Source organism: Perissodus microlepis, chromosome 20, assembly GCF_051167445.1.
Source record: "Perissodus microlepis isolate ML-2025 ecotype Zambia chromosome 20, ASM5116744v1, whole genome shotgun sequence".
Lineage (NCBI taxonomy): Eukaryota > Metazoa > Chordata > Actinopteri > Cichliformes > Cichlidae > Perissodus > Perissodus microlepis.
The window spans coordinates 15,991,184-16,018,905 of NC_140480.1; the positions used below are offsets into that span (position 1 = coordinate 15,991,184).

The 27,722-nt window shown below is 41.2% G+C and overlaps 1 long non-coding RNA gene across 1 annotated transcript; it reads left to right on the forward strand.

The window, feature by feature from the left end:
* Positions 1-9,029: 9,029 nt before the first annotated feature.
* Positions 9,030-27,668, forward strand: LOC146364324 (uncharacterized). Its single transcript, XR_014799002.1, has 3 exons — positions 9,030-9,633; positions 16,000-16,200; positions 25,246-27,668. It is a non-coding gene; the product is annotated as an uncharacterized LOC146364324 (long non-coding RNA).
* Positions 27,669-27,722: the final 54 nt, after the last annotated feature.

A 27,722-nucleotide genomic window follows, 5' to 3' on the forward strand; every position in this document is an offset into this window, starting at 1 on the left:
GACGCAAAGGCACAACTGAATCAGAGGACAAGTTTCTGAGAGTAAACAGCTTGTGTGATAGGTGGCTCAAAGGACAACACCTTTAAGCACAGCTTAATAGTGGTCATAGTCAGTGTTGGTCAAGTTACTTGAAAAAAGTAATCAGTAACTAATTACCGATTACTTCCCCAAAAAAGTAATCCCGTTACTTTACTGATTACTTATTTTCAAAAGTAATTAATTACTTAGTTACTTAGTTACTTTTTAAAAACACAATTTACAACCTGAATAGGTGATAAAGCGATAGATCTTTCAGCTCAATTCTACTTTTTCTGCACAATCCATCATACAAAATGTAATCAAATGGAAAAGTCCCTTTTTAAAACTTGTTTTATTAGTTTTAATCTTTTAACTTTATGCATCAAGCAAAAATTTAATTATATGCAACATTCTCTGACTGGAAGAAATTTGTTTAATATTTAAACCTATTTTCTGCACATTCCAGCACATAAAATATATTTTTTTTGTGTTTACACTCAGTCTTTCAAATAGATGCAAGTAAAACACAGCAGAAAATAAATAACATCAAAGACTAGCGGTCCTGTTGCTCTATTTTCACCTGTAAAGCAGGAGAAGCGTAGGCGGAGGTTTGCCCTGGTGCAGGTGTGCCGCGGCGGTCAGTTGAAGAATCCGCGAGTTTCTCAGCGCACTTGGTGCTTGCTTGGAAGTTTAGGGGTTTTTTTCGCTGTAAAGAGAAGTTTTCTTCCCACGCACAACGGACGCTAATGTTTTTGTCACTTTTTATGGAATCAAACTCAAAATAAGGTCAGTACTTCCACGCTTTAAACGCTGCACGCTCATACTCTCTCCTGCATTCGATATATGATCCATTGTTGATCTGCACACAGCTGTTGTCACAAACGTTGCACTTGCTTACGTCACTGTCATGAGACATTCTCGCAAAAAAATCACGGTTTTAGTAACGCAGTAACGCAGCGTTCCTACGGGAAAGTAACGGTAATCTAATTACCGTTTTTGCAATAGTAATCCCTTACTTTACTCGTTACCTGAAAAAAGTAATCAGATTACAGTAACGCGTTACATGTAACGCGTTACTGCCCATCTCTGGTCATAGTAAGCAAGTCTCCATTTCAACTGTGAAGAGAAGGCTTCGAGCTGCAGGTTTGACAGGACAAGTTGCAGCAAGAAAGCCATTGCTAAGACGCTAGAATAAGACAAAGAGCCTTGCCTTGGCCACACCACCATTGGACTACAGAAGACTGAAGGTTTTATGGACTGATGAATTAAAATTGTAAATCTTTGATCCATCATGTAGGATCTTTGTAGGTCGTCGAGTAGGTGAAAGGGTGGTTCCACAGTGTGTGGCATCAACTGTCAAACATGGAGGAGGAAGTGTGATGGTCTGGGGTGGTTTTACTGGATCCAGGGTCAGAAACTTGTACAGAGTGAGAGGCACCCTGAACCAAAAAGGCTACCACAGCATTCTGCAGCGCCTGCAGTACCCTCTGATATGCGCCTAGTTGGTCAGGGGTTCATCCTACAGCAAGATAATGACCCAAAACATAAGTCCAAGCTATGTTAGAGCTACCTGAGAAAAAAGAACAAGACTGTAAGCTTGAAAACATGGAGTGGCAGCACAGTCTCCAGACTTAAACCCCGGCCAGAGGGGCCGATGGCGCGATATGGCAGCCTCGCCTCTGTCAGTCTGCCCCAGGGCAGCTGTGGCTGCAACCGTAGCTTGCCTCCACCAGTGAGTGAATGCGAGAGTGAATGAATAGTGGCATTGTAAAGCGCTTTGGGTGCCTTGAAAAGCGCTATATAAATCCAATCCATTATTATTATTATTATCTAACTTGTTTGGGATGAAATGGACAGAAGCAAAGCAACCTACAAGTGCCACATGTTCATGAGAACTTCTGCAAACAGACATGGGAAAAACTTTCTGAAGAATATTTGATTTCTATTGTAGAAAGAATAAAACTCCAATTGCTTAGTTGTGATATGCTTTAATTTCAGAATGCAATTAGACATTAAATTGCATAATATTCAATAAAAAGCTGGGGATATTGCTCTGTTCTAAAACTTTTGACCGGTAGTAAATAAATATATAAAGTATTTTAGATTACTTCATACCAAAATAATTTATATTCATAACTTATATTTCACATATTAAAACACTAATGTTCTTCATAATATTTAACATGTATTTAAATATAATCCAACATTTGCATGAATGCCAAGTTCCAAAGTTTTACTAGATTGCACTGTACAAGATGATCAGCGTTCTTCACTTCGAGGTCAGAGGTTTTTAATATTGTGGTTATATGCATGGGATTTACTCAGAATGCTATCTTCAGCTGGCACCGAACTCCTCTATGAGTCTTCACAGACTCTATAATGTCGTGGAACATCAGTATTGCTGCTCATGTTTATTATGTAAGTTTTTTGCAAGGTCTTCAATAGTCTTGGCATTTAGTGACTTCCTCATCAGTGATAAAGGAGTGTTGTTGTGAGTCAGAAAATGACGCTAAACCAGTCAGCCCCTTGTGTAAAAATATGGCGAGTGGGGTTCCTGACTAATCATCAGTTTGTGACGAGTTGGGAGTGATAATGCATTACTTGAGCAGGGTTGTTTTTGGGATATCTGTGCCAGTGCTTGACACGTGTGCCTCCACAGACTCCTTGTGTGCTACTAGAATCATTATGGTGATTGGTTACGGGGCCTTCATGGCCACAGGAAATGTATATCTGCATGCCAGCTGTCTTTGACCGTTGGATCACAGCTGGTATTCAGCAATACAGTAAATCGCCCATGTGCAGCTGTCATTTGAACTCAACTATGGGAAAGCATTTAATAAAGAGGCTCGCCAGCCAAGTCTTCTTTGCCAAGTGTGTTTATGCCAGCTATGATGTTGTGGATTAGAAAATCCTACTTAAGGATGTTGCGTCTGTATTAAAATGCAAAAACTTTCCCTGCCGAGACATTAAAGTGTCTGGAAACCTCTCAAGGATCAAACTGCGATTTCACAAATTGACCAGAATTTGTAATCCAGTGAGCTTGAATTGTTCCCTCTATCTGAGAACAGCTGGGACCAAAAAAGCCAGACAGGAAGAGCCTGGAGCATAGACGCACACAGCGACAGAAACACGCTCAGGGTGTTCAAACCATGTAAATAATGCACACACACATACAAACAGTGACAGCTTTTTATTTTACTTCTTTCAGATGTGTTTTCATCCTTTGAGAAGACAAAGCAAAAACCCTCTTCTAGTTACACATGCACAAGCTAACCCACTTTTGACTATGTTTGAGTTTATGTCTGTAAAACCGCCTGCATGAGGCTGCACAGCTTATACTAGGCTGCACAATGAAGCTAAATCTCTTTTGTTTCACTTAAGCGTGCAGAACGTCGCACAAACACATTAGCTTTTTCTCCTGCAGTCTAATTTCATGTGTCTTACATCAAACGCATATACCCAATGCACCTGGACACTAAAACCCTTTTATTACACATGTATAAAAATATCTCTGATGGTGCAGAAACACACAACAAAATGCTTTGATGATGATGGAGCATTTGAAGCAGAGAATGAAGGATTTTGTGGTGAATCAAACACAGTACGAGCAGCAGCATCCTATCATGTACGGTTTCACATCCAAGCTGTGCGTGGTGACCTAGAGCTGCAGTAACACACACTGCAGTGGCTCCAGATATTCAGGATTCAGTTTCATCAAATGTCAGTTCACCAGCATTACAAACTGATTAAAAAGGAGCTGTCATAGCAGTTTGTCACACAGGTTTTATTCTATTTTAATGCTTCTTTTCTCCTTCCAAGTCAGCATTACACAGCCAAAAGACTGCTGCTAAATTATCACAGAGCTGTGGAAGACAGTAAAATAACTGGAGCGATTTAATGTGACGTAACCTGGTGAACCAGCATGATATGTAGGTTACTGTTGAATGTTGTTTCTCGTCTCGTCGGCTCATCTAACTGAGGAAGAGTCTGCCTGTGAACCCAGATTAATATTTCACTATCGTTGTACAATGGATTTGTGTGTGTGTGTTTGAGAATGAGTATTCATCTCATGTGTGTATGCGTGCATTTAGATCTGTATGTGCAGGGGCTTAACTCTATGTGCGTGTGTGTATGCTTGCAGTTTCATCAGTGCAGGGTGGCTGCATCTAAAATACTGTGTGCTTCAGTGAATTTCTTCAGTGCACTTGTGTGGGTGTGTGCTCAAGTGTGGATGCAATGTATGTTTGCTATCATCAGTTATCATTATGTCCTTTCTGGTTAATAACCACTGCAGTACATGTCCCTTCACTAGACCTAGGCACTGCATATTCTACAGGCCACATGAGCCCTGTTTGTTTCCCCTGAGCGACCTGCGTGAGATGTAAATAAATATAAACCTTACAGTTTGTCCCAATTCAGCGACCGAACAATCTTTGATAAACTGTCCATCAGAGAATGGCTTACTACACACGAATACAGCTTCCCCGTAAATGTTGGAACAAACGTTTAGGAGAGATGTTTGTTTGCTAGCCACAAACGATTTTACCTCACATGACAAAAATAAAAACTGATGTAGAACGTAGAGTTTTTAACAAGACATTAACTTCTAAGTATTTATTTACTGAAGTCAGACGTAATGTTTTAGAGCAGATTTCTACCTTTAAGGATTAAAACTGGAATTGCTATTACGTGTCTAAACATGCAGGAAAAAACACGAACTGGATTGATGCAAAGCTGCGAAATCAACAAGGACCAAGCTTTACACAACTGGAGGTGTGTGTGTGTGTGTGTGGGGGGGGTAGTCAAGACCAGCTTTGTGACTTCCCACAACATTGCAAAAAACCCCAAACAGTTCTTTGAAGGGCTGTTTATCTAAGAGTGTTTGGTGGACCCTGTAGCACTAATATGCCCTAAGAAAAACAAGCACTGGAATATGTGCCCGTCTCCACGTGGACTGTAACAAGACTGACTGCTTTTCACTTTTGATTCTCTTACTAGTTAAGTTTAGGTACTTTGACCTACTTGATTTGGTTTAGGAATCCATGCTTTTGGTTAGGATGCACCCGGTTACAACAATAACTGTGCCACAATGAACAATTTGGTTAATTCTCTAAGGTCTAAGTCATTATTGTCTTGACCTATGCTATCAGAATATATAATTTTTGTTTTGTTGTTTTAAAATTGTTCTCCCAAGTGCTGCAATCAGGGGATAAAGAAAGTAATAGAAAACTGACACACATGAAAAATTATTCATATGTGTTAAGAGAGTATTATTTTCTTGTCTCCAAAACAAGCAGGTCTCATGCCGTAATTATACTCTGATTGCAGACACAGACAGGGACAGCTGGAGACCCGACAGCTGAGTAGTCATTCATGTTGTACTTCTTTGAAGTCCACTGGTGCATTGTGATGTAAATTATCTGTGAATAAATCCTCATGGTCACAAACAAAAGGCAGGCATGCGGACATCCACATAGACCTCTGCACACACTCTCTGATGATGAAATTTACATCAGTCAGACCAACCAATGAGAGCCTCTGTGTAAAAAATCTGGCATAATCACACATAATCCTTACTTTTACATCACTGAGGATAGAAACCGACAGTCAAACACAATCAGGCTAGCAAACGTTGACTTTAACTGTGAGTGTTTAATACTTGCAGAATCATCTAGTAAAATAATTCATGATAATAAAATTTGCAGCTCCCAAGTCTGTTAATATTTAGCTAACACACTTAAAGAATGGTCACTAGTTTGGCCACTAGCAGCCATCTAGAACCAACTGTCTGTCAGGGTGCCTGTCACAATGGCCTCAGGCCGATAGCTAAACTGGACTCAAACGCAGATAAACACAACAGAGACGGCTTGTAAATTTTATAGTGTTTATTTATTAGGTCAGCAGGTGAATTCGTGGCAAAGTGTTGCTAATGGTGTGGCCATGGGTCAGTGGGGTGAATGGGGAATTGGCAGGTAGCGATGGGGATGGAGCGGGTGCGTGGGTAGTCGGGGTGAACTTGGCTTTGAGGGATAGGCGGTGAGGATCCAGGTGAGTAGTGGCAAAGGCTGGCTGACCTGAGTTCCGCTGTGTCCGAGGTGGTGAGTGGTGGCTGGAGGGCAGGCAGGTGAGGTCCTTTGTATTGTTCTGGAATGCGAGGATAATCCAAGGAGAGTAAATGACAAAACAAGTAGCAAGAGCATGAAAAAACCTTAGAGCTGATACCAACGTGAGGTCGTTGACGAACTGGTGGTGAAGGAGAGTCTCAGTGGAGCTTAAATCCTCAACGTGATTACCCAGAATCAGCCTCAGGTGTGAGGACTGCAGGAGAGATGATGGCTCCGCCCAGGGGTGGAGACTAAGGAACTCAGGTGCCTGATGGAACTTTCCAGTCAAACCTCCAGATCCTGACAGTACCCCTCCCTCAACGGACGCCTCCAGGCGGCCGACCCGGCTGTAGACTCCGTTGCGACCTGTAGAAATCAGAAATCAGAGCGGGATCAAGAATAAAAGAGCGAGGAACCCATGAGCGCTCCTTAGGACCGTAGCCCTCCCAGTCGACCAGGAACTGGCGACCTCTACCACGCTGGCGCACATTAATGATCCTCCCGATCGGAGTGAGCTGGGTGACCATCGATGAGCCAGGCAGGTGGAGGAGGGTCAGAAGGTGGGCACAAAGGACTAGAGTGGACCGCTTGAATCTGGGAAACATGAAAAACTGGATGTATCTGTAGAGATGCCGGGAGAGTGAGTTTGACAGCGCTGGGAGAGATAATGGAGTGAATGGTGTACGGTCCTATGAACCATGGTGCCAGTTTGCAAGATGACACCTTGAGAGCAATGTCCTTACCTGCCAACCATACCTTCTGCCCCGGGGTGTATCTGGGTGCTGGAGTTCGAAGGCGGTCCTCGTATTGGCAGTGGCAGGCGGATGCCTTTTTCAGGGCTTCACGTGTTCGGGTCCACACATTCCGGCAACGCTGGAGATGGTGTTGGACCGAGGGCACAGCCAATTCGGCTTCCTCGGTAGGAAACAGTGGAGATTGGCAACCTAGGGAAGCCGCAAATGGGGACAGACCAGTTGAAGCTGAGACATGAGATTTGTGTGCATACTCCACCCATGATAGGTGTGCATACCAGGTGGCTGGGTTATGGTTGGTGACACAATGGAGGGTGGATTCCAATTCCTGGTTGAGTCTCTCTGTTTGACCATTGGTTTGCAGTGGTAACTGGAACTGAGATTGACTTGAGCACTTATGGCAGAGCAAAACGATCTCCAGACCTGAGAAGTGAACTGAGGTCCCCTGTCTGACGTGATTTCTACAGGGATTCCATGAAGCCGGAAAACATGGTCAACCATTAGCTTAGCAGTTTCTGTGGTGGTGGGAAGTTTGTTTAGAGCAATGAAGTGTGCGGCCTTGGAGAATCTGTCTATTACAGAAAGCACAACGGTTTTACCTGCGGATGGGAGCAACCCAGTCACAAAGTCCAAAGAAATGTGTGACCAGGAGCGAGAAGGTATGGCAAGAGGTTGTGGGAGTCCAGAGGGCCGCTGAGTCCGGGTCTTGCTTCGGGCACAGATTTCACATGCGGCAACATACACCCTCACATCCCGTTTCAAGGTCTTCCACCAAAAATGGTGCTTAAGGAGAGCAATGCTGCAACCTGTTCCAGGGTGACAAGAGAAACGAGAAGCATGGGCCCACCTGATCACTGCTGAGCAAGCAGCTGCAGGGATGAAACGACGATCCGGGGGTCCCGTTCCTGGGTCGGGCTCTGTCTGCAGGGCCTGCTGAATGGTCTCTTCCACACTCCAAGACAGGAAGCCCACCTGGCAGGAGGCAGGCAGCACCAGAGCCGGTTCATGATGTTCCTCATCTGGACTGTACTGCCAGGAGAGGGCGTCGGCCTTTGTGTTCTTGAAGCCTGGACGGAAAGAGATTGAGAATCTGAATCGATCAAAAAACAAGGACCACCTGGGGGGCGTTCAGTTGTTTTGCTGTCTTAAGGTAGGTAATGTTCTTGTAATCGGTGAAGATAGTGAATGGGTACTCCACTCCCTCTAATAGGTGGCGCCATTCTTCCAGAGCAAGTTTGATGGGCTGGAGACCAAGGAACTCAGGTGCCTGATGGAACTTTCCAGTCAAACCTCCAGACAAGTCCCTGTGTCTACCCGGTCGGCTCAGTGTGGCTATACATGTATTTTTGTTTTGATTTTTGTGACAATCACTGTGATGTGCATGTAATTTTGCTGTGTCATGTTTTGGTGTGGCCAAGCGATAACCCGACGAGACTTGAAGCTCGTTTTTACTTACAAAAGTAATTTTCCAAAGGAGTAATGACTGTTAGATTGTGATTGTTTCCGTAAGGTTATAAAGAAAAATGGTTTTTGAATGCTTATTGTCTAATATGTGCTGAATAAAGTCAGAGCAGTTCTACTATGCAAAGAAGTTATTCCTAACGCCTCTTTATCTATGGTAGCATTGATTGCATATTTGTGGGTATAAAATTAGACACAATAATGTGCGGCTAACCACTCTGGCACTCATCATATCATATTTGTTACACTCAAATGCTGACTTTTGCAACATATCAGGCGCCGGGGAAATTGCAGCGTATGAGTGTTGATAGTGAGAGTTAAAATGCAGTAACACAATGACATCAGTGCATTTATCTGATACAGAAGCAGGTAAATCAGCTAGTGTTTCCACACTGGATGATATGTCCAAATGTCCAAACCAGTGAGATTGGTGAATATTGTGTGAGTTTGTCGTTCGCTGAGAGAAAATACTGTACTCATTTTGTGTAACCTAGCACTTGAGAATATTTATTATTAAGTCATAAAAACTGATATGGCTAAGTGAATAGTGCACATTGCTTTTCCCTTCAGATTTGCCAGTTGGTAATTGAGCGGTTTCTCCTCCTCCGGCTCTATAATGGGCTTGTCATGCTGTGCTGCTCAATGCATCTTCAAAAGGAACCAAGTCTCTGTGGCTCAGAGGCGAGGGCTGTAAACTAGGTCGCCAGAATGAGCCAAGGAATTTTTGCAAGACAGGAAAGAAAGTTTGTGTGTATTGTATGTGCATGGATATGGGGAAGGGGGCTAAAACAGTGCATTATTAAGGTGTTTTGGCTGTGGCCTGACTGCATGATTCTGGTTTATTCGGGAAACACCATCAAAACGTGGCTGCTGGAAAAATGCTGTAATGGGATTCTTTTTTGCCTTGCCACTTTTTTGGGAATTTTTTGGGCAGATTTGAGGGTAAATGGGGATTAAAACATGGCAAGAAAAGAGGATGGACAGAATATGGGTATGCCTTTAACCTAAGTGGTCTTGTGCCATAGCATTCGATAGCACAGCTGCCTCCTGTGAAGACGAGGTGGAATGACTGAATGTTACCTTGCCCCCCACTATATCTCTTTTTGTCTGATCGATGTGTCCTGTTGGCAAAAGGTGTCAACATTTTGAGGCTCTTTCCTTTTTTCCCTTAACTGTGGCTTTTAAGGGGGCTAAAAGTGTGCATGTGTGTCTAATGCTATGAAATAGCAGGGGTTCTTGCATGTGAAGATAACAGTCTTGTTAAGTGCCAGACCTGAGAAGCTTTTACATCTGATGAGGTAAGGTCCCATGAGCCTTTCAGTATCTTACTGTCAATCAGACAACATAATATATGCATGGCTTTTTGGCTGTTTTTGTCTCTCACCTTGTTTTTTCTCAGCATGTGATCTCTGAAACATGCCACCTTTGGGCTCATAATTTAGCAGCATTTCTCTTTAAGACACACTCTTGCACAGCGAACTCATGAAATATGTAAACAGAGATGCCGTAAGCAGTTTGGTTGTAACCCTGGCCCTCGGTGTGAGTCTGTGCATCTGGATAGATGTGGAAGTGTTTCTTCAGACATGCATGGGTGTGTGTGGATGCATGTGTGGATGAATTATGGATGCACCAGCTTTTAGAAGAGTAGCAACTGTAGCAGCAGCTGATGAACATTGTTTACATTCTTTGACCTGACTGTGCATGCATGCTGAGGGACTGTGACACACTAATATAGTTGTTACTACACAGTGCATCCCCTAATCAAGATTGAGCTCTCCCATGACTTTAGAACAGAAACTGATTGTTCAGATTTGGCATATTAATTGAGTAAATGCATGTGGGTTTTCTGCAGAATTCACTAGTAGAAGGACAAGTATGTACCCCATTAGTGTGATTTTCCCACATGGCCTTACATGTGGCTGAGGGAATCAAAAAAGCAGAAAATGGCAAATTTGGTTGCTCATGAAAAAGATTCTCATGTGAAAAGTAGACGCCTCAAATAGTACTGGTTAATAAAAAATCTTGGATGTGAGCACACATTGCAGCTCACATTTCAGCTGTTTAGCTGATGCATGAAAGTGGTGGAAAATGAAAGCATTAAAGGCACTTGGAAGAGATAGTGGGGTGGGAATGTGCTTCTATGAAACTCAGTATATTATTTCTTTGTATTTTTTAGTATTTTCTTTATTCACTGGGGTGCCCTGCCTATCTGAAAAATGGTAGGTGTAGCAGTAGAATAACCACATCTCAGTGAATTCTCATAAGTAAACATCTCCAAGGTCTCAAGTAATGAGGTCAGTGCCCCCGTGAGCCAAAACTCAAGCTTCAGATTAAATATCTAGTTTCAGACAGTTTTTGTCTACTTTTAGATTTCAAACCTTCTGTTTCTAAGGAATTAGGGGCTGAAACAGCTTATTTCAGACTCAAGAATCAAAATATAGAGCTGAAAGTGAGTGATGGATCCTCTAAAAAATATGTTGAAAATATTTATTAGTTAACTACTTATTCTTTCCCACAAGGGAAGGAGAATGTAATCAGTTCTGTTTGTCTGTCTGTAAATACCAATAACAACTCGAGCTGATTTAACTTAGTGAAACTCAACTAGACCTTGGGGGACATTAGTACCTAGGTACCTTGTTTGGCTAAGAAACTGACCTTGACCTTTAAGCTGATGTCATTATATTGTAATAAAAACAGGCTGATGTCAGCATGTTGTAATAAAAACATTATAAACCATCAAATATTGAGTATAGCCCTTGCTATGTACAGTGCTATCCAGTATCAAAGTTTGCTATGTGCCTCAGTTTTGGACACACAGTTTGGCATTTCTTCCATCCAACACTGTTGTGATTGTCAGGGGGATTGATCACAACAGTAAGCAAATAACTGGTGCAGCAACTAATACACAAAGAATTATTAGGGGTGGCATTCTGTCAGGAAGGGCAAGCAAGAGAAGCACTGCTTACCCAGTGTGCTATGTTGTCATAAACAGAAATTTATCGAGAACTGGCTAACAGGACTTGTTGAACTAAGACAAAAACATAAAAAATCACATCCTAAACTAAACGTCATGTACTGGATTGTTATGAATTCACATACCATTACACCTGTAGCTGGGATGTTTTGCCATATGTTCACTGTGCTGTCTGCATCTACATACATGTACTGTAATGATGCTTTTTCTCCATTTTATTATGATTTATTTGTGTGGTAAGCAAGCTCTGTGTTTCTACTTTCAAAATATTTGACAGCCTTCCTACATAGTATAATGGAGCAATATTTTAAGATGCTCGGTGGGTGGTGAAGAATGTAAATATAACTCTCAATAACCATGGGAAATATCCACTGCTTTGACTGAAATGCAATGAACTGGCATTTAGATCCACTGTTTAAATATTTAAACTTTACAACTTTACAACACAAATCACATTCTGAGTGTGAGGGATTTATCTCACATCATCACTGATTTTCTCAATGTGCATGTATTTGGACAGTGGGAGGCAAAAAAAAGAAAGAAAAAAAGCACCCATAAGGAGCCAGGTAAAATGGTTTTTCCATTCTTCTAGGTGACCTCTGGTATCCCTCCAAATAAAGTGAAGGAGATGGCTGGGAAGAGGACATCTTTTCTTAGACTATTTCCCCTCTAACACAATAGAAAATGAATAGATTAACAAATGAGTAACACAAAATAAAACAACACCTTTCTAATGTAAAGGATAAACTGAGCAACAGACAAGGCACAGCAAAGGAAAGAGCAAAAAAACCAAGCATGCACTGCTCAGGTACAAAAAAAGATTCTTGAATATTACGACTATCGGCTTCAAAAATGGCAAAAAAAGATAGAGAGATAAAACTGTGGGTGTGAAAGGGAGGATATTAGCATGGGAAAGGAGTAGGGGCTCAGGCAAAGAGGGTCAAACAAGAGGGGATAACAGAGAAAAAGAAAAGGACATGTGTCCCATGTGGAAGGATTTTATGAGAATGTGAATTTCTTTGCGCTACATGAAAATAGAAAGTCAAGCCTTTGGAGGACTGCGATTTTATCAGTCAAAGGGTTTAGCCCAAACATTTTTCCAGAAATTGAAGGTTGTGAAAATGAAAAGAAGTTTGAACAATATCAGAGAATAAGCATAAAAGAAATATATCTGCTAATGCATAACATGTCAGATGGGGGGAGGCTTTAATGTACTGTATATGTCTGTGTGAGGGTGTAGCAGTTTTGAGTAGTGAAAGAAAGATGCTACAAGATGAAATTCCAAGTCCAGACAGAAGCTCTGCAGCTTTCAACATAAACACAGAGCTTTAGTCTGTGGGGACAGCAGCAAAACACACACTCATCTACATCTCCTTTTAATTACAGAAAAGCTTGATTTGTTGACAAGATGAGACCCACTTTCATTTACTAGCTGTCACTTCAAATGCTTACAAGTATATGGAATTGGAATAGAAATTTGAATCATTTTTGCTCATTATTACATTTTTTTTGTCTGCAAAGCAGTTCTTTGATATTAAAAATGGAAATCCATATTTTTTCTGGCAAAAATGACATTAAAACACTGAACCCATTTGCATGTCCATTTGTTAAACATGGCACTACAGGCAGAAGCTGATCAGCTTAGCATAGCATAAGGACTCTGCAGGACCTGTACACCTCCAGGACTCTGGGGCGTGCAGCTCGGATCACAGCTGACCCTTCTCACCCTGGACACAGTCTGTTTGACCTGCTCCCCTCAGGCAGGAGGCTCTGGTCCATTCGCACCAGAACCTCCCGCCATAAGAACAGTTTCTTCCCCTCTGCTGTTGGACTCATGAACAATAACCATGTGACTGTTTGCATCACAAACACATGACCCTACACTGTGTTCACTGCATCATTCCATTTTTGCACTGATCACCACCTGCATTCATGTATATATCTATCTACTTAGCACTTTTAATTTTAATTTTTATGTTTATTTAGACGTTGTCTGACAGTATGTTTTGCACTAAGTACTGCAGCAATTTCCTGATGTTGTAAACCTGCTCAACATTTGGCAATAAAACCCTTTCTGATTCTGATTCTGATAAAGCTTCGAAGCAGGTGTAATACTAGCACTGGCATTTAACTAACCATTAAACCTGTGCATGTGTTAAAGAAATGTAGTAGGTGGATTGTTGAAGTCTGGACCGAGTCGGCTAGTTGACTCTTAACTCTAGCAACTTTATTAGCCTATGCAGCCAAGGCAGGCTATTAGCATAGACAAGTGAAAAAAGGCAACTGGTGGACTTGAAAATGTTGTGAGTTGCCACTGAGGTATGTCTTCTTATTTATTTGTTTTAGTGAGAAATTCTTAAACACAAGCATTCTCCTAGTTGGAAGGCTAACAATGAGGTGACATTTAATACAGTTAGATCCATAAATATTTGGACAGAGACAGTGTTTTTCTCATTTTGTTTCTGTACCAATGAATTTTAAACGAAACATCTCAGATGCAGTGGAGGTGCCGGTTTTCAGCTTTAATTCAGAGGGTTGAACAAATTGATTGGATATAAACATGATGAACTAAAGCATTTTTAACACATTCCTTTCATTTCAGGGGCCCAAAAGTAATTGGCCAAGTTAAAAAAAAAAAAAAAGAAAAGAAAATGTTCATTTCAAGCACTTTGTTAAAAACCCTTTGCTGGCAATGACAGCCTGAAGTTAGCTGCTTAATTGATAATGACACAATGAAGGAATTGCCCACACTTGCCCATGAAATAGCCTTTGAGTCAATTGCCCAATTACCTTTGATCCCTTTAAAAAGAGGGTGGCACATGCTAAGGAGCTGAAACTCCTAAACCCTTCATCCAATTTAAATGTGGATACCTGCAAATGAAAGTGTACACATTATGTCCATGTCCAGTACACAACTACAACTGCAATATGTTTCAGTAAACAGGTAAAAAAGACAAAACGTGTCAGTATCTAAATATATATGGACCTAACTGTAAGTAACTCGAACTGAAGTCACAGTAGCACTGAAGCTATTTTTCAACCATGACTAGACTTTGAGAAAAGACTGCCAACCAACAGTTATCCATTGTTCAAATGCTTGCTGGAGTCTATGGGCAAACAGCCCCTGGCCCTGACCTCAGTAAACAATTTCTTGATGTATGTACAGGCTCAGTCACTCATTTCGGGTTGTACTAAATAAAACACAAGGTTAATTTTATACATTTTGGAGCCAGAAAGGAGGATTATCCATATTATGTTCACTGGCTAATGACTTGTGATGGACGAGCCATTAACCAATGAGTGCGGAGTTGCACTGTAAGAACCACCCCTCTCTCATCACATCCAGTTTTAAAACAACAAAGATAAGGGACAGGACATCTCGAGGTTTTCAGACCAGATTTCACAAACAAGTGAAATCTTTATGCTGTGTGTGATTACGTCTCTGTGACTGTTTTGTGTCTCTTTTTGGTCATTTTGAATCCCTGTTCAGCTGTTTTGTGTTTCTTTAAGTTAGCTTTCAGTCACACTATGAACAATGATGCCGTTTCTTGTTATTTTGATCATCTGAACTTGTTTTGTTTGGGGGGGGGGGGTTGTGTCTTAGTGGTCATTTTGCACCTCTTTATTTTTGATTAGTGATATCTAATCAAACCTATCTCAGCCCTGTGTGTTCTAGTTGTCCACGGTTTCTTTCATAAATCTTTTACTTTTTCCTTTTTCTTCCTTCTTGTTCTTTGTGTCCATGAAGGTGTTTCCACCCCATCATCTGTCTTTGCCTTGGTGTTTTTGTTTTTGGCAGTTTATATTTGGTCTCCCATTCAGTTTACTTCCTGCTTTATGTTGAAAGTTAGTTTCTCCAGTGGCTTTCTAGTTTCACTTGCCTCCTTTGTACTTCCCCCACCTTTTATAGTATCTAATTTAGTTCAGCTGTACCCTATTACATGTCTCTGTCTGGTGTGCATTTTGTCTGTTTTTATTCCCTCAGTCTTTGGTATTTTTTTTTATTTTTGAGACATAGTTTAATACAATGAAGAAAGCACTGTGTTTATTTCTTTCTTTCTCTCTGTTTTTTTATTTTTGCATTTTAATGAGAATATGAAAAGCAGAACAAATAAGTCTACCCTTCAAGATGTTGTCATGTTATTATTACACTCTGCAAACACTGCCATTTCTCTAGTTTAAAACCTTGATAGTGGTGCTTTTTATGTTATGGATTAAACTCCAGGGATTCTATTTGCGAATGCCTATCTTGAACAGTTCAGCTTACAAAGGCTTCTGCCTGATGACCTACAATTTTCCTCATTATACTGAAGAGAAATGGGGGTACTCAGAGGGGAAAGGGTGATTAGAGTAATGATTATAGTAAACCTCTTTCATATTGTCTGCTGGGCACACCAGAGAACTGTGGGGGTTGGGGGGTACAGGGGTTAAACGGGGTATGGGATAGGGGAAAGAAGGAGATTTAGGAGACAGGAGATGAAGACCACCGAGGCTACAGAGAACGAAGAGCGATAGAACATATGTTATGATAAACCAACGATTATATTCTTTGCAAAACTCTTTTAGTGTAATGTGAGGGCAAGAAGACAAATTTGTTGGTCGAGGAAGAGATGAAGGCAGATTATGATAAACTGTTGTTGACTCCTGGCTTACAGCTGGTTTATTGTTCATCTGTTTGTTTCCCCCACAGACTAAAGGACACATGACCAATCCTCTTACAAGTACTCAACCTGCAGTCGTCTAATCCGTGTCCTCTTATTCAGTAGCACAAAGTCATGGAACGCTGCAGCAGTTCTCCACCCTGCACTGGCTGTCACCGACTGACGCTCCACTGTAATCCTTTACACTACCTGTCACTGGGGAAAGTAATGATACAAATTATTCACCTGATGTGAGTGCAGCATATGCTGTCCTTTTTGCTGTGTTTTGGTTATTCGTCTAATCAGAAAGTAAAAAATTATATTTCTCATAGTTGGACTGTCTTCTAGTGCTGTAGTCGACTAAAAGAGATGGAGGGGTGATTAAATTAAATAAACTGGTCACAGCACACTGAGTGATCTTTGCATACCAGCCTCATTACCTGAAAATATTTTCAGCACATTAAAACATCTTAACTTCCTGTTTTATATTGAAAAAAAAAGTATGTGCACATCATTTCCATCCTTTTCTCAAAGTCCGCTACTAATGGTCCTTCTGCATTTCTCCCCTTAAAATCCTACCTACCCAACACCTGCCTACCCAACACCTGCTCATCACCTTTGTTCCCTTCATCTTCTGCACATGTCTGTTAAAGTCTGCTTCAATCACCGTCTCTCACCCCTGTGGACATACTCTACCGGCTCATCCATCTTACTTCAGAATTCCTCTTTCTCTTCCAACTGACATCCAACCTACGGGGCATGCACTGACAGCATTCTACATCACCTCTTTGATTTCAAGCTTCACACTCATGATCCTGTTTCATACTCTCTTCACCTTCACACTATTCACATGCTCTTCCTTAAAGATTACCCCAACTCCATTTCTCTTCCTTATCTCCACCATGGTAGAACAACTTCAATCCACTGACCTGCTGCTGACCTTGCTTCCCTTCCTTCTGGTGTCCTGCACAAACAAAATATCTACCTTCCTTCTCTCCATCATATCAGCCAGCTTTCTTCCTCTACCAGTCAAAGTCCCTACATTTAAAGTTTCTACTCTCACCTCCACCCTCTTCCCGTTCCTTCTCTCTCACTGCCTCCTAACATACCTTCCCCCTCTCCTCTTCCTTAATCTTTGGGAACAGTAGCTGTCTGATCTGATAAGTAAATCTCTTTCATGATTATCTGCTTGTCTGATTTGGCAGAAATGCCCTTTCTGACACAACCCTTCCCATTTATCTGGATTTGGGGCTGGTTTTAGGAGTACACTGGGATACCTTCTATTATAAAAAGCGATGTAGAAATGCCAGTTTATAAATTTTAAACTTCAAAATGCAGTCACTATAACAACTTCCTGGACTTGGTGTGCCTTTTCTAAGCCAGTTCTCAGAAAATGGTCTGGTTTATAAGTAGCCCGTTTCTACTCAAGTTGAGCACTCGACTCGCCTCATTCACCCAAGCACTTTCTAACATTCTCACACCGATGAATGCGTCAGATAGAAACTTGGCGTTAGAATTTTGTCTGAGAATACTTTGGCATGCAGACCAACCTTCTGATTAGTAAATGACCTGCTCTACCTCATGAGCTACGCAAACATGTTCCATAAATTTGCACTTGAATACTAGACCAAGCAGCTGGCACTACATTGGGTGAGTTCAAAATTGGGTGGAAAAAGGCAGAGAAAAACACACATTATATGTAGGACTTATATATTAGGCTACTCATGTAGCACATTTTATCCTCATTACAGGGACACCAGCAACTGGAGAATAAAAATAGGGTCATAGAAGACATCCACCAGCTGTCAGCCAGTCGACCAGTGAACCAGTGGCACTGTGCACACTGGTCTTTAAGTTTGTCTAAATCTGAGTAAAACGTTTTCTGTAATATTATACATAATAGCTTCCTGCTGCAAAAAAACCAAAGCCACTTAGAGCTCGGAAATTGAACCAAGACTGCTAGCAGGCACAAGCTCAGCTCAGAAACTTCTCAGTTTGATGTCCACATAAAAACATTGATCAATGTATATGATATTCCACCACTGGACTGCTTTGACTCAAATGACTTGAGCTGCACTGATTTGAATTTCACCTTGTGAACATCTGCGATTCAGGAACTGATTTACAAAAATATAATTTAAAGTTGAAATATATCAAGCAGCAGTCTCCGCAGAAGGTCTGCTCTTTAGCACGTCTGCTTTCAACTGTTAACTCCTTCACCACATGGTACACATGGCTTAATGTAAACCCCAAACACTGTCCATTGATTCATAGCAGCATTTCCACACAGGTATATTGTGGAATGTCCTGTGAGTCATCAGTGGTACCTTTCCCACATTCCCACTTCTCTGTGAGCGAGCATGAGACGTATGACGTCTCAGTTTCTGTAAATACTATTTTACATCACTGCTTCTTCACATACTCTGTTTCCTGACTGAACTGGTAAAAACTCACCTAAAAATATGACACATGCCAACGTACTAAGCATGTAAAGGCCCGATTGATTTTAGAGATAAGCCCTGGCACTCTTTATGAGCATACATTCAAGTCTCTGCTAAAGAAATGAGAGTGTGTTCTTGTGAAGAATTTAGTAATACTCAGATTGGAATGAACGAAATGTAACCATGCTCTATAGTTACACCATGTCATTGTCTGCTTTGCTACTTTGTCAAGTAAGAAAGCAGGAAGCAGGAAGCAAGGGGCTGAGAGACAGTCTCTGTGACACAGACAGAGTGGGACTCTTGTGCTGTGTTCACACCGCCAGTGTCAAAGTTACAAATCAGCCTGTCATGACTCATTACATTGTTGCTGAGTCACTGTTGCAGTGTTCCTTAATGGGTTTGGTTGTGTTTGAAAACATGGAAGCATATGATGACTTTACGCTTCACTGAATCACTGGATCACTGAAAAACGTTTAGGCCAGCTCAGCTATAATACTTAGCTTGTGACATAGCATGTGATGTCTGTCCAGCAGCCAAAGATAGTGCGTTTGAGTTTGTTTGGTTGTTGTTTTCCATTTAAAAATTACTCGTAGCCATTTCCTTTTTCACTGGTATTGTAAACACAGCCTAACATCCAGCAGGCTGCTAGTGAAGAGTTTATGGTAAACAGAGGGATTAGGTTAACATCTCACTGTGTGTAACATTTTTTGACTATTTGAAACAATGAAATAAGTAAAGCTCATGAGAGAAGAACTATAAGCCCAAAACAACTGTTAGTTTTTAAAAATGTTCTCTTGGCCAAAACACAACCAAACTCTACTAAATCAGATATTGTATCTGTATATTTCATATTCTGAAATTATTTTAAAAACCAAAGATGATAATACCATGTTGTTCAAGGTTTTTACTGGACAGTGAGTGTAGGATAAACTGGGCAGTTTGCAGTATTGTGGTAGTCTAAGGAGCTTGGAAAGAAAAGCATCTGGACTTCTTTGAGTTGCTTGAAGACGTTTCACCTCTCATCCGAGAAGCTTCTTCAGTTCTAAGGTCAAATGGTGGAGAGTCCCAGATTTAAACCCAGGGGGAGTTTCCCCCCAAAGAGGGACAAAGGACCCCCTGATGATCCTCTACCTAATCACATGACCTGGATGACTGAGAACCTTCACAGACAGTATTGTGGAAGGATTTACCGTGGTAATCTATTAACTATTAATTTTAGATCTGTGATTTGTCAATTAGAATTTCAGCTAATGATTTTCTTTGGTAATGTAAAATTCCACCTTTATACAGACTGTGGGTTGGCAAGCAGCCCTAATGGATCATGTAACATGGGCCTACACAGTGCTTTCAAAAAAAGGTATATGCAATGTTCCTGCTTTCTTTCTTTCTTTCTTTTTGCTCTTTTTTCTTTTTTTGCATATTCTTTCCCACTTAAATGTTTCAGATCATCAAACTAATTTTAATATTAGACAAACATAGATCGAGTAAATACAAAAGGTAGTTTTTAAATTATGATTTCATTTATTAGGGAAAAAGGCGATCCAAACGTACCTGGGCTGGTGTGAAAAAGGAATTATCTCCTAAACCTAATAACTGGTTGCACCACCCTTGGCAGCCAGAACTGCAATCAAGTGTCTGCATAACTGACAATAAGTCTCTGACATCGCTGTGGAGGAATTTTGGCCCACTTGTCTTTTCAGAATTGTTTCTACTATAGACTTTCGTAAGATGCAGGGATAAACTTCATAGTGGGAAATAATTTAGCAGAGGTAGGAAAACGCATACAAGGATCAGGTAGCAATATTACCTAAGTAAGCTGAAACCCAAGTTTCAGCTGACACATAATGGCTAAAAGAGGTTAGATTGTGAGAATAAAGCAATACAGGCAACTGTCAGTTAAAGATTAAGATGAATGTGGCTGAAACACTGGCTGACATGTAACCACTGAAAGCTGATTACTGGAAATGTTAAAAAGCAGTGGTAAAAATAAAAACAGTTGAAATGGCACTTAAAAATAAAAAAAAATTGACATCTCAGTTAGAAGGAGATGACATTTTGTTTAAGATGCAACAGCCTCAGAGGTGGCTAATATTCATTTGGTCCCTATATGCTCACTCACACAAGTGTAACTCCATGTGAATGCTGAAGGGTAGCTACTCTATGCGTAACCTTGATCTTTCACCACATGTCCAGGTATTACGAACAGTAAGAGATGAAAATGGCTGAAATGTCATTGGAAGACTGAAGCATTGATTGCACTCGTGGACAGCTACCAATTTGCATAGAGATGACAAGCAGGGACAAGCGGGCGTATTCCACACGAGCAGGAACCTCCAGGTCCGGAGAACGAAGCTATAGAAAGTGCTTGTTAAAGTACCCAACTTTACTGCATTCAAAAGCAAGTTGACACCAACTGTATGAAGACTGAACCTGTTTGGATTTTGTTAAATTTGACGTGACACTACAGTAGTGTTGACAGTCTGCTAGCTGGAGTCACTGACCTGGATGTCTCGACTATGTTTGTGCTGTTGGTGCCCTCTGAAGCACATGACTTGCTGTGTGATGCAGCCCATCTAAGAAGTCTGTCCTTCAGTTTTGTTTAGTGAAGTTCCAGTGTATCATCAGTCTGTTGCCTATCACTAAATGATACGTATATTTGTGTGTGCATTGCAGCTATACAGATTATGGATGCAGCTTGTTAGTGTTCGCTGATTACTAAGTAACCTATTTTCCAAATATTGTTATTTCTATCACCAAAAAAACAAGATGGCAGTAGCAAAAATGTTAACATTAAGTTTTGACATGAGTTCATGACCTCACAGTGTCTCCATGTTTGCAAAATCCTCAACAGAAGGAGCCCTTTTTTGCTTTTTTGTTCCATTCAAAAAATACACAAAACTCTGAAGCAAACCAAGGAAGGGGACTAAAGTGAAAGCAGCTGACAGGAGTCGGTGTGCCAATGATGAATACAAGGTTTGGCCTGAATCTCCGCACGTGTAGTCGTGGAACTTTTTCACCCCTGAAGCATTAGTTCAAAACTGAATGTATTAAAAACAAAACATTTCTTCTCTCTGCTTGTTAAAACACTCCAGCAGGAACATTTCTATCGCTGACTTGTTTTTCTAAGACACCTTATCAGTTGAACGGCTGCTGTTCATACACCACAGTGTAACCTGAGGCAGCACACAGGCCTAGTGTGGAATTTCACTGGAGACGGTGTGCATGTCTGTATGTGTGGGTGTGTGTGTGTGGCTGACTGCTTTCTGTGTATATATGTGTGTCTGGGTTTGAGACAGGGTTCTCTCATGGTCACCTCCAGGCCAAAGGGAGCTAAACACTTAATGGATGTTATGACAGCCATGTTGTCATCTTCTCCACACTGCAAGGCCTTGTTCCTTCTGCTGCCTCCACGTCAATAAAACCTTGAAGGACAAGTAGCCGTTTGTTTTGGAGCCAAACATCTGCTTTCTGCCTTGTCTTTTTACCTCGATGTTGTCTCTGAAGCTGGTCTTGTCTCTGGTTTTTCATAGGAAAACTGACTTCAGTATTGAGGTCAGTGGTCTGGTTCAGCCTCAGCATCCCTTGCAAAATGTTTTCCCCACAGTGCACAAAGTGGTGTTTGGTGTCAATCCTCTAACACACCAGCTTCAGTAATATCAGCCACTGAGAGATAACGGTCTAATTTCTGAGGTTTATGTAATCTATATAAGGTAGATGGAGGGGTGAGGGTGGTATAAGTTGCAGCTTTATGATCCAGGAGACTTTTTTGTTTGGCAAAGTGATGATTTCCTGTGCAGATTTGTTTCATGTTTGCCTTAGTCTTTCACTTATACTGCTACGTTTAGTCACTGAAAACTCATTGGTTTAGTTGAGACACTAAAAAAGTACAATACCGTGCAAAAGTCTTGAGCTTTGACTCATTTCTTTACATTTTGTTAGGAGTGTGGGATATAGGTTTATTGAAACATGGAAACGTGGAAATAGTATCAGTACACTTCTAACAAGCTTGATAGTCCATATTTGGTATGACGACCTTTACTTTTCAACACAGCCTGAGCTCTCTTGGGCAAGCGTGCTTGTAATTTATTCAAGTAGTCTTCAGGAATTGTTCTTCGGGTTTCATAAAGGACATTCAAAAGCTCTACTTTGGATATTGGCTGCATTTGTTCCAGTCCCACACTGCTTTCAAAATGTTGAGGTCTCAGGTCTGGGAAGGTCAACCCATGACTGATAATGCTCCAGTGTATGTTTTTTCTACCCAGATATACTTTACTGCATCAGTGGTGTGTTTGTCTTTGCTGGATTTTTTTTCCTGTTTCTTAAGAACTTGTTCATCTGCTATAAACGTTTTTTATGCTTGACACTTATTTTGTCCTCTACCTGTGCAGTTCCTCAATTTTGTTAAGGATGCACTGCACACGGGGTTGAAATAGGCCAAAAAATGTGAAATTGGTTCTTTGCTAAGTTGTCTGTTATATGTAGACACAACACTGGTTCATCCTTTGAGTTAGGTCCCTTTTTGTGCTTGAATGATTCATAGGTCAGTGGTAAGTGTCTTAATAAAAAAGAAGAAGAAAATATTTCTTTGAAAATGGTCAGGGGCAATGACTGTACTGAATGTTTAAAAAAGCACCTAATGTCCAGTGTCTATTGCTCAAGACCACATAAAAAATTAAGAAACTCCAGCTCCTTGGAAGCCAAATATAAAGACATGAGGAGTGCTCATGTCTTTTGTATGGTACTGTAGCTGGTTAGGATTTGGGTGCTAAATAGTATTATTTTAGGTTTCAGTACTAAAAGGTACTTTTTTTGGATGTAGGCATTACAAATTATATTTTCAGAGATATTCAGGGAGCATGGTTAGGGTTAGACCAGTGGTCCCCAACCCCTGGGCCACAGACCTGTACCGGTCCATGAGTCATTTGGTACCGGGCCGCGAGAGTCGAGGCTCGGGTGTGAAATGTATGGTTTTCAGGGTTTTCATCGGTTTTTAGCATTATTTTGTTATTGTTTTTATCGTTAACTCGGTTTTCCTGGGTCTTTTTACGTGTGTTATGAATAAATCTTCTTTTTTTCAGTACCGGTACTAGTTTTATTTTGTTGTATTTATCCACGACACCTTAAAGGCCGGTCCGTGAAAATATTGTCGGGCAAAAAAGGCTCAGGACGGCTGGGTTAAATCATTGAGGTTCAGGGGTTGCAACAGTAACATTAACCTTGTTTAAAGAAGACGAGTTGGGAGTGACAGCCCTGTCTCACTGATAATGTAACCCAGTGCATCAAGGCCACACCAGCAGTTTGAGAAAGTAACATTAATTAACATGCTCGGGATAAGAATGGGCAAGTCACTTTTAATCACAGAACTGGAATGATAGAGACGTCAGATGTCCTGTCTTCAAGGTGGTGTTGTGGGCTGCGAGTCTACATTGTGACCTATAAAAATAGGCCAAAGTGGCTCCAGAAAAGCTCAAAGTGTAATACAGATGATGAATTGCTTTTGTTATAGATGTTACTCTAAGCTTTCGCTTTTCATCTTTTCATCCTAACTGTGCTGTCAACTACTTTAAATCCTCTCCAGTTCCACCCTCCTCCCACCCCCCACCCTCTCAAAAAACACTTTACGCTTCAACACACTCACACACACACACACACACAGACACACACACTTTCCCACAAATGACTCCGAGGCTGAGTCACCTGTTGCAATCGCTTAGACGTCAGCTGAAGGGTGCGATAACCGAGCGCACACAGAACAAGAGCGTGCGAGCTCTCTGCATACTCACACATGCACCTATACAGAAAAACAACCCCTCCAGCTAACAGGGAGTGTGCCTGAGGGTGTCGGACCTAAATCACTCAGCATCTCTGATGCCAGACAGCAAACACACAACAGATGCAACGTTTGTGCAACTTCTGAAAACCCTAAAAGCTTCCTGTTTTTGTACACAGTTAGATGTTCCTCCCCGTTTTTCTCCCTGTGTTTGCTCTTTTACTTCCCATTTTTAACTGTCATTCACTATGATTAACACACAGATATGTTATTCTGTCTTGGTATCAGTGCACTGTGTTTTTCTGTCTGTTTATGGTTGACAAATGTGAACAAGCCCAAATAGGCTTGTTCATGTTTTTGTTGTATTGAGCCGCTTGCCAGTGGGGCAGGTGTAAATCTGCTTTTGCAAAAACTGAATGATGGAGGTTATCCAAATGATCAAATACCAAGAATCAACAGTATACTGTGGCACCAGTCCTCCATATGTGTCAGCAAGGAGCTGTATGTGATCAGCATTGTGGTAGCACTCAGATCTCAACGCAAAAATCACTGAACCAAGGCATATGAAATGCAGAGAGATGGACTTAACATATGCAATGTATACATTTATGGGCATAGAGCACATATATAATGTAAGCATGTGTAGACAGCTGAAAAATGCAGTTCCTCTTAACCTTTTCGTAACAACAAGCCTAACAACTACACAAAAATACAACTATTACAGTATGAAGAAGAGGAAATGCAGACGAGAGCATATTTCTCCCATATTAGTTTCATTTCATTGGGAGAAATGAGTCTTCAGCTTTCAGGCCCCCCTTCTTCTAAACCAGCTCTCAGTTTGGGTTCAGGAGACAGAAACACTACTTTTAAGATTAGTCTTAAACCTTCTTTTTGGATAAAGTTTAGTGCTGGATCAGGTGATCTTGAATCCTCCCTTAGTTGTGCTGTAATAGGTCTAGGCTGCTGGGGGATTCCCATGATGCACTGAGTGTTTTTTCCTTACTCACCTCTTCTCACTCTCTGTGTATACACACCTCTCAGCATTTAATCATTAGTTATTATTGACTTCTGTCTCTCTTCCACAGTGTACCTTTTGTCCTGTCTCCCTGTCCCAACCCCCAACCAGTCATGAATAATGACTGTCCTTCCCTGAGCCTGGTTCTTCCGGTGGTTCATCCTGAGTAAAACCAAGGTGTTGCCAGCCCAGCCCAGAGATATAAGAGATATAGATCCAGTGAGAGCTGGAGGCCACCACCTGATGAAGCCAAACACCCAGACCGAATGGTTCATAGCAACAGGCCAGAAACCTCATACTGATGTTCTCCAAGTCCACAAAACATGTGTAAGTTGGTTGGGCAAACTCCCACACACCTTCAAATATCCTCAAGGCGTCCAAAGCCGCTCCAATTTTCTGTGACCAGGATGAAAAATGTATTGTTCCTCCTGGATCTGAGGTTCGACTCACAGATGGTGAGATTGTTATTTTGCTTGTAGCCTAATTATGTCATCTGCTTTGTTTTAGTTCTTTTTCTTGTTTAGTGAGAGAAATCCAGCCTGTTTTAGTCTTCAACAAATGAAATGAAAATTAAAATCAGATGCAGTGTCTGAGGTGGAAATGTGAAGGAGGTCACGGAGAGGATTTGCATCTGGAGATTATTTGTTCACATATGAAGGTAGAGCCAAAGACATCTTCTGAGCATGTCTATGGAGGGGTTTTCTCTTGAGAGAAAAATAAAATTCCAGCACTGACACAACTGGAACTGCTCTGTCAGGAATGAATCAGAAGTGCAACAAACGGTCTGTGACTCAGTGCTCTTAACTATTTCAGTTAGAACATCAACCATATGGTTAATGTTTAGCACTGACTTACACAACACATTCTGGTGAATAATACAATGCAAAAATACCGGCTTCAGTTTAGTTCTTTTCAGTCTGACATTTTCCATGTCAGACTAATTTTTCATGTCAGGTTTGTGACTGAAAGTTGGGTATTTTTGTGGCTGGCGTTATGGCATACGTATTTGTAGGAGTTTCCCTTTCAGGAGGGGAACATTAAAATGTGTCAAATGTGATTTATTAAGATTTGCTGCTTGCAGTCAGCTGCAAGTTGTGCTCAATCTAATGCAATGTTTTTTGCCTGCTGTGATAGTTGCTTCTAACAATGTTTGTTTATTTGGCATAATAGGGAGAGATGTTATCAGAATGAGTGCTTAAGTGGTCCTTTGGTTGGATGGCTTAATGTGCAGTGGCTGCAATTTTCTGGCAAAAGAATGTGCACATTTATCCACATGACACAGTAAGAGTATTTTAATTAGCATATAGTTAACAGTGGAAGATACATTTCATTACAGTAGATGTTTTTTCTGAAAATGCTGCAAACAAGTTTAAGAATATAATTCCTCCAGAGTTCTCTTCTTCAATTCCTTGTGCCAACACAACACAGAGCAGCTATCTGAACTCTACTCTATTATGAATTCAAAATCCTGCTCCTCACATACAAGGTCTTAAATAATCAGGCCCCATCTTATCTTAATGACCTTGTAGTACCATATCACCCTATTAGAGCACTTCGCTCTCGCTCTGCAGGCCTACTTGTTGTTCCTAGAGTATTTAAAAGTAGAATGGGAGGCAGAGCCTTCAGTTTTCAGGCCCCTCTTCTGTGGAACCAGCTTCCAGTTTGGATTCGGGAGACAGACACTATCTCCACTTTCAAGATTAGGCTTAAAACTTTCCTTTTTGCTAAAGCATATAGTTAGGGCTGGACCAGGTGACCCTGAATCCTCCCTTAGTTATGCTGCAATAGACGTAGGCTGCCGGGGGATTCCCATGATGCATTGAGTTTTTCCTTTCCAGTCACCTTTCTCACTCACTATGTGTTAATAGACCTCTCTGCATTGAATCATATCTGTTATTAACCTCTGTCTCTCTTCCACAGCATGTCTTTTATCCTGTCTTCCTTCTCTCACCCCAACCGGTCGCAGCAGATGGCCGCCCCTCCCTGAGCCTGGTTCTGCCGGAGGTTTCTTCCCGTTAAAAGGGAGTTTTTCCTTCCCACTGTCGCCAAAGTGCTTGCTCATAGGGGGTCATATGATTGTTGGGTTTTTCTCTGTATCTATGAAGCGCCTTGAGGCGACTTTGTTGTGATTTGGCGCTATATAAATAAAATTGAATTGAATTGAATTGAATTGAATTATCTTGTTTATAGTATTACATCCTCGTCCCATTTGACATGAGATATAGTGGCTCTACTGAAAAAGAAAGTCAAATCAGAAATTATAAGATCTTCATCCAGCCTAGAAAGCAAGTTTGTTGCACTTTTTTAAGCCCTTTGTAAAGCTGTCATCTTACCATTTATGGATTCTGTGGTTCTCTTTAGCACCAGTGTAACTCATTTATAAATGGTAAATGGCCTGTGTTTGTATAGCGCTTTACACAACCAGTCATCCACCCATTCACACACACACACACTGGTGATGGCAAGCTACATTGTAGCCACCGCCACCCTGGGGCGCACTGACAGAGGCGAGGCTGCCGGACACTGGCGCCACCGGGCCCTCTGACC